This window comes from Humulus lupulus, chromosome 7 (assembly GCF_963169125.1).
Source record: "Humulus lupulus chromosome 7, drHumLupu1.1, whole genome shotgun sequence".
NCBI lineage: Eukaryota > Viridiplantae > Streptophyta > Magnoliopsida > Rosales > Cannabaceae > Humulus > Humulus lupulus.
The window spans coordinates 6,283,421-6,294,822 of NC_084799.1; positions in this window are offsets into that span (position 1 = coordinate 6,283,421).

Below are 11,402 nucleotides of genomic sequence, written 5' to 3' on the forward strand. Positions count from 1 at the left end.
CTAAGTAAGGAATATTTGCTATTACATTGAGTTATCTTATATTTTACCTTACCCATGGATTTTTTTTCTAGAGAGAGAGGGAAGAGAGAAGAGGATGTGGATGGGAAAAATTATGGAATGGGCATTGTAAAAAAATTGGCATTTTTTTGAAATGATTAGAAAGCCTATCATTTTTTTATTTAAGACATCTTATTAAGCATAAAAACTCAAAATTTCTTAGTTTTATAGTCATCTAAATAATGTAAATAAATTTAAAAAAAAAATTAAAAATTAAAAAATAATCTAAATAAGGTACATAAATTAAAAATAAAAAGTAATAAATGAGTCATAATAATTTCTTATCACATATTTTAAAATTTCATATTAAATAATTTAAATTACTCTATCAATTATATTTTCAGAATTATAACCGAAAAATATTTATGTACTTAAATTTATTCTTTTCTTCCTTTCATTCTTTTATTAATTATTTATTTTGTCATTTAATGTATTTTTTTTATCCAAACAAATATGTAATAGTGACGTAAAACATATATACATATTTCTTATTTTGTCGTTTAGTTTTTTTTTTAATGAGAAACTACTTATGTTACACCCAAATTTCGAGGATGAATAAATTGGTCTCGAAGTGTAGGCTCGTAAATCGTAAGCTCGAAAATAACAATCAGTGGTTGAACACTTGTATAAATATGCATGATTCCTGACCTGTTCTTTTTGGCGATCGAGCACAAGTTTAAAAGGTTCGAGCTTAAGCTTCAAGCTCGAAAGAAAGAATCTTCTCCAAAGCATATGGGTGTTATTCGAGCCTTAGTTGCAAGCTCGATGAAATCACTAGTGATAGCTCTACAAAATAGAGTTATTTTACCATATTTTTTATGCTAATTGTTTCTTAGTCGTTGAGTTCTTAAGTAATTTATTAAGTTTTTAAGTAATTTTGAATTTATTAGTCTTATCATGATTTTATATATTTTTGCATGTTTTATAGGTATTTTATTATAATATATTGTAGTTTTATTATTTGAAATTTGTGTTGTTAGATTAAAAGTTAAAAATGTGATTTTATTGAACATAATTGCCAAATTAAATTAAATTTTAATTAATATTTTCATGGACTTAATATGAGTTCTTTTATAATTGAAAATAATTGATTATAATTTAATGTTTACTTATTTTGTAGAATGTACTTTGCAATTTTTATGCTTGAAAATGAAGAAAAGAAAAGTAAAGAAAAGTGGTAGATTTGAAAGAAAAGAAAGACAAAATGGTGATTTTGAAGCCAAGGCCCTGCCACCAAGACCAAGCCAAAGCCCAGCCACCTCGGCCCGTGCCTCCCTGCACCACAGAAGCCTGGCACCCTTCAATCGTGCTCCCCTAGCCTTCCCACCTCCTTCGAGCCCGAGCCATGCCACCAGGCCCAAGCCGAAGCCCAGCACCCTTCAGCCGTGCTCCCTTAGCCTTCCCACCTCCTTCGGGCCCGAGCCCTGCCACCAGGCCCAACGCCATCTCCTGCCCAGCCGAAGTCCTCCCAGCTGCCTCTAAGGGCGCACGCCCAGATCCGGCCCACCTGCCACCCAGCCACCTGCCAGCCCACCAAGCCACTTTTCCCTTGTTCTTCTTGAGCCCATCAAATACACCAATTGACTCCTTGTCCCATTTACCCAAAAATGCCAACTTTTTACCCAAACTTTTCCACAAATTTGACTCAAAAATCATCATTACACCTTAAATTTTATCCATATTTTCCATATTATTATTATTAATTTAATTTTAATTTTAATTAATTATTTTAATACTCTCATTTTGGCTATAAATAGGGAATTTTCAAGACCATTTGGGGGGTGCTTAATTTTTTGGTGACCATCTTTTTTCTACTATTTTCTCTCTTCCATTTTGGGTTTTTCAAGATAATTTTCAAGTATGTATTTTGTTTATTTTGTAATTTCTATTCTAGTTGTGTGCTTCTAATCTTTTTCATGAGATTATTAAGATAATGATGAAGCAACTTGTAACTAGATAATATTTATGTTGTATGTTGATTTCTCTTGTAATGCAACAAAGTTTATGGATTTTTCTTCGTCATATTTGTCTTTCATCTTTAATATCTCATAATTTGTATTGTTAGATAATATGCACTTTGTTCTTCATTTTGCAAAACATAATATTCTTTGTGTAAGATGTGTCATTAAATTGTACACATCCAATGCTTTGAACAAAAATATTATGTTTTGCCTTATAAATAATGTTATTTGATTTTTTTGTTGTTTCATCAGGTTTATTCACATTAAATACTTTGAAATTATACTTTTTGAAAAGTGAAGAAAAATCCTATTTTTTTTAGAAGTAATTTGTGCTTAAAATTATAAATCTATTTAGAAAATTATAGTTTGACTTATTTTAACCATCACTAAAACTTGAGAATCAATATACTAATAAATATTATTAAACTTAGATTTTGTGGATTCCAGTATCTTAATAATCTTTCATTTTAACACTTATTTTCAAATCATTATTGGTTTATTTTTATTCTCTTATATAGCTTTATTTTCAATATTTTATTTTATGTTCATAACATTAAAACTCATCAATCTTTGGAGCTAGGTTAGAATTTATTAATTTTAGTTTAAAATAGTTTTCTTTTTTTATTTTAGACAACTCATTTGGGTTTAATCTCGTGCTTACACGAACACTATACTTCATATACGATTCGTGCGCTTGCGAGTTATAAATTTTTAAAACATACATGTTTTGGGTCCATCAACTAGCTAAGGAGGAGGCTAACTGGAATAACGAGCTCGAAGTATTGGTCGATCTTGAAAACACATTAACCATGCGTTCGAGGTTAGCAATGTGTTTTGCACACAATAGTTGTTAGGAGATCCCTATTCCTTAGGGATTTATTGTTATCTGATATTAAATCTTGATTATCATGAGATATTATGTATTTAATGTATTATTTACATTTATTTCATATTGGAATAATTGGTTGTAACTTCCCTGAATAAAGAAAAGATATTCTCCCAACCAGGCTTATAAATAGTCTGGTAATTTTCATTTGTATTCATGCACAAATTACTACTGAGAATACTCTGTCAAATTGCTCTGAGAAAGCTTTGAGAGAATATTAATATCAATAATACTAACTCGTGGACTAGGTATATTTTAACTACTGAACCACATAAAAGTTTTGTGGTCCTTTAATTTTTTTATGAAATATTGTTTAGTGCTCTTCAAATTCAAGTTGACAAAAAATGGCATCAACAACTTATTTTAATTGCTCTAGTCATTAATCAAATAATATATATTTACATATATATATAGGGATATTTGCGGCAATAATGCATATGTAGTTAAGTATGTTGCACTTAAATGCTTATGTAACAATTTTTGCGGCAATAATGCCTACCGTTAATGTTTTGGTGCAGCCGTTGGTCCCTTAGCCGTTAAAGGTAAACATGGTACACGTGGCATAACCCAGTTGGGTTAAATTATTAAATTTTAAAAAATAAATATACATATTTCTATTTTCTATTAAATATATAAAAAGAAAAAATAAATGAGAAAAAAAAATATAGGAAAAAAATTATAGGTAGAGGTCGTGTCTGTGTGTTAGGGATTTATCATGTTCTCTTCTTCACAAAGTCCCCAGCCGCTGCCTCCAATCCGATCACCACCACCCCTTGCACACCACTCCGGCAAAGCACGCCCACCGTTCCAGGCACAAGAATCTGGCCACGCAACTCCAGTCACCGCTGGTCGACTCATTCTCCAAACGCACAGCTACGTAGCTCCGGCGTCTTCTCCGTCGCGTATCAAGAACTCAGGCGAGCGTTGCGGGTGTCTTCTTCGACCACGGTACAGCTCCGAACACATCCCCATTCGCTCTAAGGGCACATACATCTTCGGCCTGTGCTGTTTCAATTTGACCTTCGTCCCCCATTGATTCCGACTGAGTAGAGGTGCCAGAATTTGATTTTATTTTTCTGCTTGTGTGTTGTAATTTTCGATTGGTTAGGGAGCCAATTTGTGCAGTTTTTCTTTGTTGGGTTCTTGTTTATATTTTGCGCATTATTTTTGGTAAAAAATCTGGGTTACTAAGATGAAATTTTTTGTTTATATTGTTATTAGGATTGAGTTATATTCTGGGTAAAGAATTTTTAGATTTTTTTGTTTTAGATTAGTTTTATAAATGTTATTAAGATATTAAAAAAAACTCAAATTTTGTTAGTGGTTAGTTTTTTTTGTTTTAGATTAGAAAACAGAAATATGTATATTTATTTTTTTAAATTTAATAATTTAACCCAATTGAGTTGTGCCACGTGTACCATGTTTACCTCTAACGGCTCAAGGACCAACGGTTGCACCAAAACATTAACGGTAGGCATTATTGCCGCCAAAATTTTTACATAAGCATTTAAATGCAACAAACTTAACTACATAGGTATTATTGCCGCAAATATCCTTATATATATAATAACTTTTTGTTGGCTTTAAATTAAGTAATTAAAATTTGATCAAATAAACTTAAATTCTAGTTTTAATTTAGAATTTTTGAATATTGAATATTTAATATTTTTATAAAAGAAAATTATAAAAAAATATTTAATTTTAAAACTATAATCACCATATATAATATATAAATTAAAACATATAAAATATCAAAATTTAAATTATTATGAACACTAAATTTTAAACTAATAAACATCATCAAATAATTTTCTTTGAAAATAGAATGCACCATGTCTATATATGTAAAAAGTGTCTTTCTAACGAATTAAAAATAAAATATCATATTTGTTTACCGAGGTTTTCAGAAACTATACTAATGAATATTAGCTAAGATTAGAGATATGGAATTTAGAAGATTAACACAGAATTTTTACGTAGTTGGGGCGTTAATGAGCCTTAGTCCACAAGTCAGTTGTATTAGAGCTTGGAAAGTCTTTTACAATGGAAGTTCTCTCTATCTTTTGACAGAGTAACTGTATACAAGTCCCAGAGAGATCATTTTTCCAGTGCTCTATCGCCTGTATTTATAGGCTCATAGGAACACTGGACCTAGGCCGGGTATGACCCGGGCCCATCAAAGATGTGGATACTCTTGGCTTCTCTGGCGGAAGCCCAATACAAAAGATAAAAATACAGAGGCCCAAGAATAATTAAGGCCCAAAGGGGGCGGCCCAAGAACTATATTTCGCCCAACAAAACGGTACTTTTGGTCTGGGCACTCCGAGTTACGAAGCAGATTCAGGGGACAAACCCAGTCAGTGTATTTGGCAGTGCAGGTCTGAAACAGCGGCGTGCAATCCCGAGGTGGCCTTTTCAGCAGGTGAAAAATGGGGACAACCCCCACGCGTCGTGGGGCGGCTTCAGGGTCACAGATGCTTTTCCTTGCCAACCGGGAGGAATTGATCCAGGTTCGTTTACCTCTGTCTCTCTTCGTTTACTAGGGGCCCGGACCGTTCACCGGGCTCCGGGATCGTCTTTGCATGCACTCCGACCGTAATCCCAGCTGACCATACATCGCCTGGGCGACTGTCCTGGATCACCTTCCCGGACACCATCCGGGTCCGGAACTACACTTGGACCGTAGCCCTTGATTACTCCCGTACCAAGCGGGCCAGGGCTGGGCCCATATCCGAACGCCCAGCCCCATGGGCCAGGACCATCATCCCGGGCCCACGACAGGAAATGAGGATAACAATATTATTTAAAAAAAACTATAGACGATATTTTGGCTTAATTTTTTTTAATAGGTATATATCATACTTTTATAATATATGTCATTGTTTATTTATTTAAAATTCAAATTATAATTAAAAAACTATAATAAAAATAAACTAATACATATTCTAAATAAAATCAAGCATACCTAGTACATATATATATTTATTATATTATATATAAATTTTCAATGCTAGTTGATTTTAACATTTTTGGTACATTCGTAAGCAGGTCTTAACGTCTCGTGTTTTTTCATGAGTGTTGACCATGATTTTGGCCAATTGCGAGTAGACGCAAAAACGATAATAAACATTAAATGGAAAATAAATAACACAAGTAATTTTACGTGGTTCAGTCCCAATTTGTTGGTAATAGCCTGATAACTCTACAAAATAGAGTTATTTTACCACTTTTTCTGTGCTAATTGTTGCTTAATTCTTGAGTTTTTAATTGATTTATTAAGTTTTTAAGTAATTTTGAATTTATTAGTCTTATTTTGATTTAATAGATTTTTGTGTGTTTTTATAGTTATTTTGTTGTAAAATATTGTAGTTAATTATTTGAATTATTGTGGTTTAGTTTGAGGTAAAAATGTTGTATTATTGAAATTAAATGTTAAATATAAATTAAGTTATAATTAATATTTTCAAAGAATTAAATTGATTTATTTTATAGTTGAAAATATTTTATTATGATTTATTTTATATTTATTTTGTAGGAAATTTATTGTATTTTTGCTATTGAAAAGAAAGAAAAATGAAGAAAATGTGGCATTTTCAATAATTAAAGCTGAAAGAAATAAGGACATTATGGCATTTTTGAAAAGCTTAAGACCCAAGCTTATGGCCCAAGCTTCAATCCTTCCTCTTCAATCAATTCAATTCCAACACTTCTCTTCAGCGAATCACCCCAACGTGACCACCCATTTTCCCTCAGCTATCACCAATCCACCACATTCAGCTAGTTCAAAGCAGCTCCTCTCCAGCCCATGCCTCCAATTCAAAGCACCAGCCGCCTAGCATTTGCCAAAGTCACCCATTTGCATGCTATGTTGTTCTTGAGCCCAACAAAAAATACTTTTGTACCATTTGTCTCTTTTTGTCTAAAAATACCACTTTTTACCCAAAAATTTTCTACACATTTTACCCAAAAACTTCATTATTACATCCTATAATTTACCCCTATTTGCCATATTATAATTAATTAAATTAATTTAATCCATTTAATTAATTTAAATTGATTATTTTAATTCCCATTTTTTGGCTATAAATAAGGGAGTTTGGTGTCCATTTTTTTTAGAGGGGAGGTTACTATACCATAATTTCTACACATTCAAAACCTCTCAATTCTCTTCTTCTTCTTCTTCTTCTTTTTGGTTATTTTCTATGTATTTTTAGAGGAAATTTTGGGGGTTTCTCCTCCAAATTTTCCTATTTATGTTTGTAATTTTTAGTTTGTATTTGCTATTTTAGTTATGTGTTTCTAATCTTTTTAAGATTATTAAGGTGATGATGAAACAATATGTAAATAGATAGTGTTTATTTTGTATGTTGATTTCCCATTTTGTGCAACAAAGTTTATGGAAATTTCTTCTTCAAATATATTCTTTCATCTTAAATATCATGTATTTTGGATTGTTAGCACATATTTACACTTTGTTCTTCATTAGTGCAAAAACATAATATTCTTTGTGTAAGATGTGTCATTAAATTGTACACATCCATGCTTAGAACAAAAATATTATGTTTTGCCTTATAAATAATGTTCATTGATTTATTTGTTATTTCATTAGATTGATTTACACTAAATGCTTTGAAATTATAATTTTGAAAAGTGAAGAAAAATCCTATCTTTTTATAAGTAATTTGTGCTTAAAATTATAAATATATTTGGAAAATGATAGCTTTATTTATTTTAACTATCACTAAAACTTGGGAATCAATGTACTTATAAATATTATTGAACTTATATTTTGTGGATTCTAATCCTTAATAATCTTATTTTATCATCTTGATTTCTATTATTAATTTATGTTATATATATTGTCTTTAATATCTTTATTATTGTCTTTTATTTTATTTTCATTATCAAAAAAATCACATCAATCTTTGGAACTAGGTTATAATTTATTAATTTTGGTTTGAAATAGTTTTTGTTATACCCAAAAAATAGGAAGGTGCATTCTAGGAGAGTTAAGGGGAATGGTCCTAGGAGACCCCAAGGAGGATGTGGTCCTAGGAGACCCCAAGAGAGTGATCCTAGGAGAATCAAGGATGAGGTCCAAGGAGAACTCAAGAAAGTGGTCTTAGGAGACCCCAAGGAGAAAGTGGTCCTAGGAGACCCCAAGGAGGATGTGGTCCTAGGAGACCCCAATGAGGATGTGGTCCTAGGAGACCCCAAGGGTGTGTAGGAGGTAAGCCTCCCAAGGTTTTCTAAGTGTTGGCTCGAACGTGTCCAAGGTAAGTAGCTAAGGAGGAGGAGTCTCATGCAAGAGGAATGAGACTTAGATTTTGATAGGGAGAGCCTATACAATGTTCGATCAGACATGTTTGGGAGATGCTAAAGGAGAATGCCTTGACCTTGTCCAAGGTGAGATGTTATGGAGGAGGTTGCCTCAATGTTGTCCAAAGTGAGGTGCCAAGGAGGTTGCCTCGGACCACCTTGGTCCGAGGAGAAGCCAAGGAGATTGGTTCAAGGAGGAACATGGCATGCTAGAGGAGAGTGCCATGTTAGAGGAGAGAAGTGCATGTCCTACCACCATGCACGTTCAACCCACAAAAACATGTCCTACCACCTTGCATATCTTACCACCATCATCTTACCCACTTGCATGGGTAGTGAGTAGGAGGTGGACCAACTAGCTAGAGGAGACTAAGTCAGACACAACTCCAACAACATACGCGGGAATCTCTCATTCTTCCCACAAATGGGGGGTTTGTTACATTTCGAATTTTGAATGTTTAAATGTAATAAATATAATAAAATATCCCTATCATAAGGGAATATCAGTTGAGGATCCCAGGCCTATAAATAGAGAGCTTATGGGATGAGAGAAAAGCTTCTGGAGCTGTTTCTTTCTAGAGAGAGAAAATTGGGACTGTCTATTCTAGAGAGAGAAAGTGCTGAAATTAGAGAGAATTCTTGTATTTTTGCAATTTGTACTGAAGAAACTCAGTTGGCTCAGTCCATCTGATCTTGAGTACAGGTTTATAAATCACAACTCTAAGTGGATTAGGCTATTACCGACAATCGGGGCTGAACCACTATAAAAATCTCTTGTGTGTTCTTTATTTTCTTTATTATACCGTCTGTGTCGTTTACATTCTCTTGAAGGCTTGTCGTTATTGACGTTCTCACGTCGTTGGCTAAAAACGCAGTCAACAGTTTTCTTTTCGATTTTAAACAACTCCTTTAGGTTCGACATTCTTGCTTACACGATCACTATTCTATATGAATGATTCGTGCGCTTGCGATTTATAAATTTTTAAACATACCCGTTTTGGGTCCATCATAGCCTAATCCACTTGGAGTTGTGATATATGTATCCTACACTTAAGATCAGATGAATCTGAGCCAACTGAATTTCTTAAGTGTAAGTAGAAAAATACAGAGTTTCTCTCTCTAGAGAATACAAACTTTCTTTCTCTAAGATTTCTCAGAAAATGCCTCAAGTAACAGTCCTAAAGTCTCAAAATTAGAGTCTCCAAAAATTCCCCCCCCACAATGATGCCATGAGCTTTATTTGTAGGCTCATGGATCGTACATGAAAAATATTATGTTTTGACGGGGTCCTTGGTTGTTTCAACCAAATTTAATTAATAAATAATTAACAAATTCAAATTACAACAATATAACTATTACTTCGGGATATCTGAGAGATTCGTGCGGTAGTTAAGAGCGATTCGGGTTGAAGTTGTTACTGAGATTTTGACACATCCGGTCGGCTACACTTCTCAATCTGACATAGCTGGTCGGATGAAACTCATTACTGAGATGTCTGGTCGGCTATATCACGTTGTTGAAGTAACTGGTCGGGAATGACACATCACTGGTCGGGCATGACACATCACTGGTAGGACAAATCACTTTTGACCAACTAACTTTATTTCCTGACTAGTAATATCACAACTCCCCAGGTCAACTCTCAACCTTTGCACTTCTTTAGTCAACACATTTATTGACTAGCAATGTGTTATTTACTGACCATGCATTGCTACTTGTCTCATCCAATTGCCACGTCATTGAACAAAATTTTAGGAATAACAACAAGATATTGCGTGAGACATCGAAAATGTTTGAGAGATCGTACCTCGATTAAAAAGTAATTTCCCATTTATTTATTTTTATAGTAGGAAACGCTAAGTTTTATTTAACAAAGAAGACTAATTAAAAAACATTTATAGAAGTTAAAAAAATTATAATTTATAAGAATCTACCTATATATTTCAGTAGTATCATTAGTAGTGTTGGTTGGTTGGTTTAATCCCACTAAATACCAACCTTGAACTTATGTGAGTTGCGATATAAGCTACAAAAGCTATAATTTGACCAAAGTCTATAACCTTATTATCTTAGATTTTTAACATAATATGCCATTAAGCCTAACTTTATAATTAGTTATTTAAAACCAAACTTGAAGGTCATTAAAATCAAATGAAAATAATTTTCTCACCAACTAATTTCAGAAGATCTTTAACTCATTTAATAATCTTCTTCAATCTCTGTCTTTTTTTATTTCAATTTTTTTTATCTCATATATGAATTAGAAAAAAAAATACCCGTGCACATGACTATTTTAGAGGATAAAGCTTAGTTTATGAAAGTGCACGTGTTTGTTAGAACAAAATACAATCAAGATCCATATCTCTATTATTAGCTAAAGGTAAAGACTATTATACTACAAATTGGCTTTTATCAAGGCTCCATTTTCATTAATTTATCTCATTTTTTTATACCTAGAGGTACTCAATCTTTTTTTTAAATGTATCAATTAGATTTTTAAATTTTATTTTGTATTACTTAAGTTTTCAAACTTACTAAATATGCATCATATAAATCAATATATTAGAAAATATATTATATAATGCACAACAAAAAATGATTTAAAATATAATTAATTATAAAAATAATTAACTGAATCATAAATTATATTTTATTAAATCATAAATCACTTTCTACTGCGTATTTTGCAAACTATTTTCTAACTAAAAGAATTTATGTAATACACATCTAATAAATTTAGGTAGTCAATGTTTATTAGATACTCATCCGAAATAAAATTTAAGAATTTACGTGAAACTTCTAAAAAAAAATTGGCAACTTGTAGTGATATCGACCTCATTTTCTTTAATGCTAAGGGTTTTTACTTTTTTTTTTAGGGAAAAAAATAAGTTTTTTTTACCCCTCAATTTAATTAATTACCTAATTTTAGGTAAAATACCTAAACTTTTTCAACCATGATTGCAATTAGATTATCTATTATTATTTATTATAATAAAAACTTTTAATATGAGAAATTTCTGTCATGTCAAGAGTCAAACGTAAATAAATATTAAAAAAAAGCAGAGATTAGATGGAAAAAAGGTGATTTTTTTTTGATTAAATGATGCACTTTTTTTTTACTTTATAATTGTACTATACCTTTAAAAAAAACGTAAGCTATATATCTGTTTGAAAAAAAA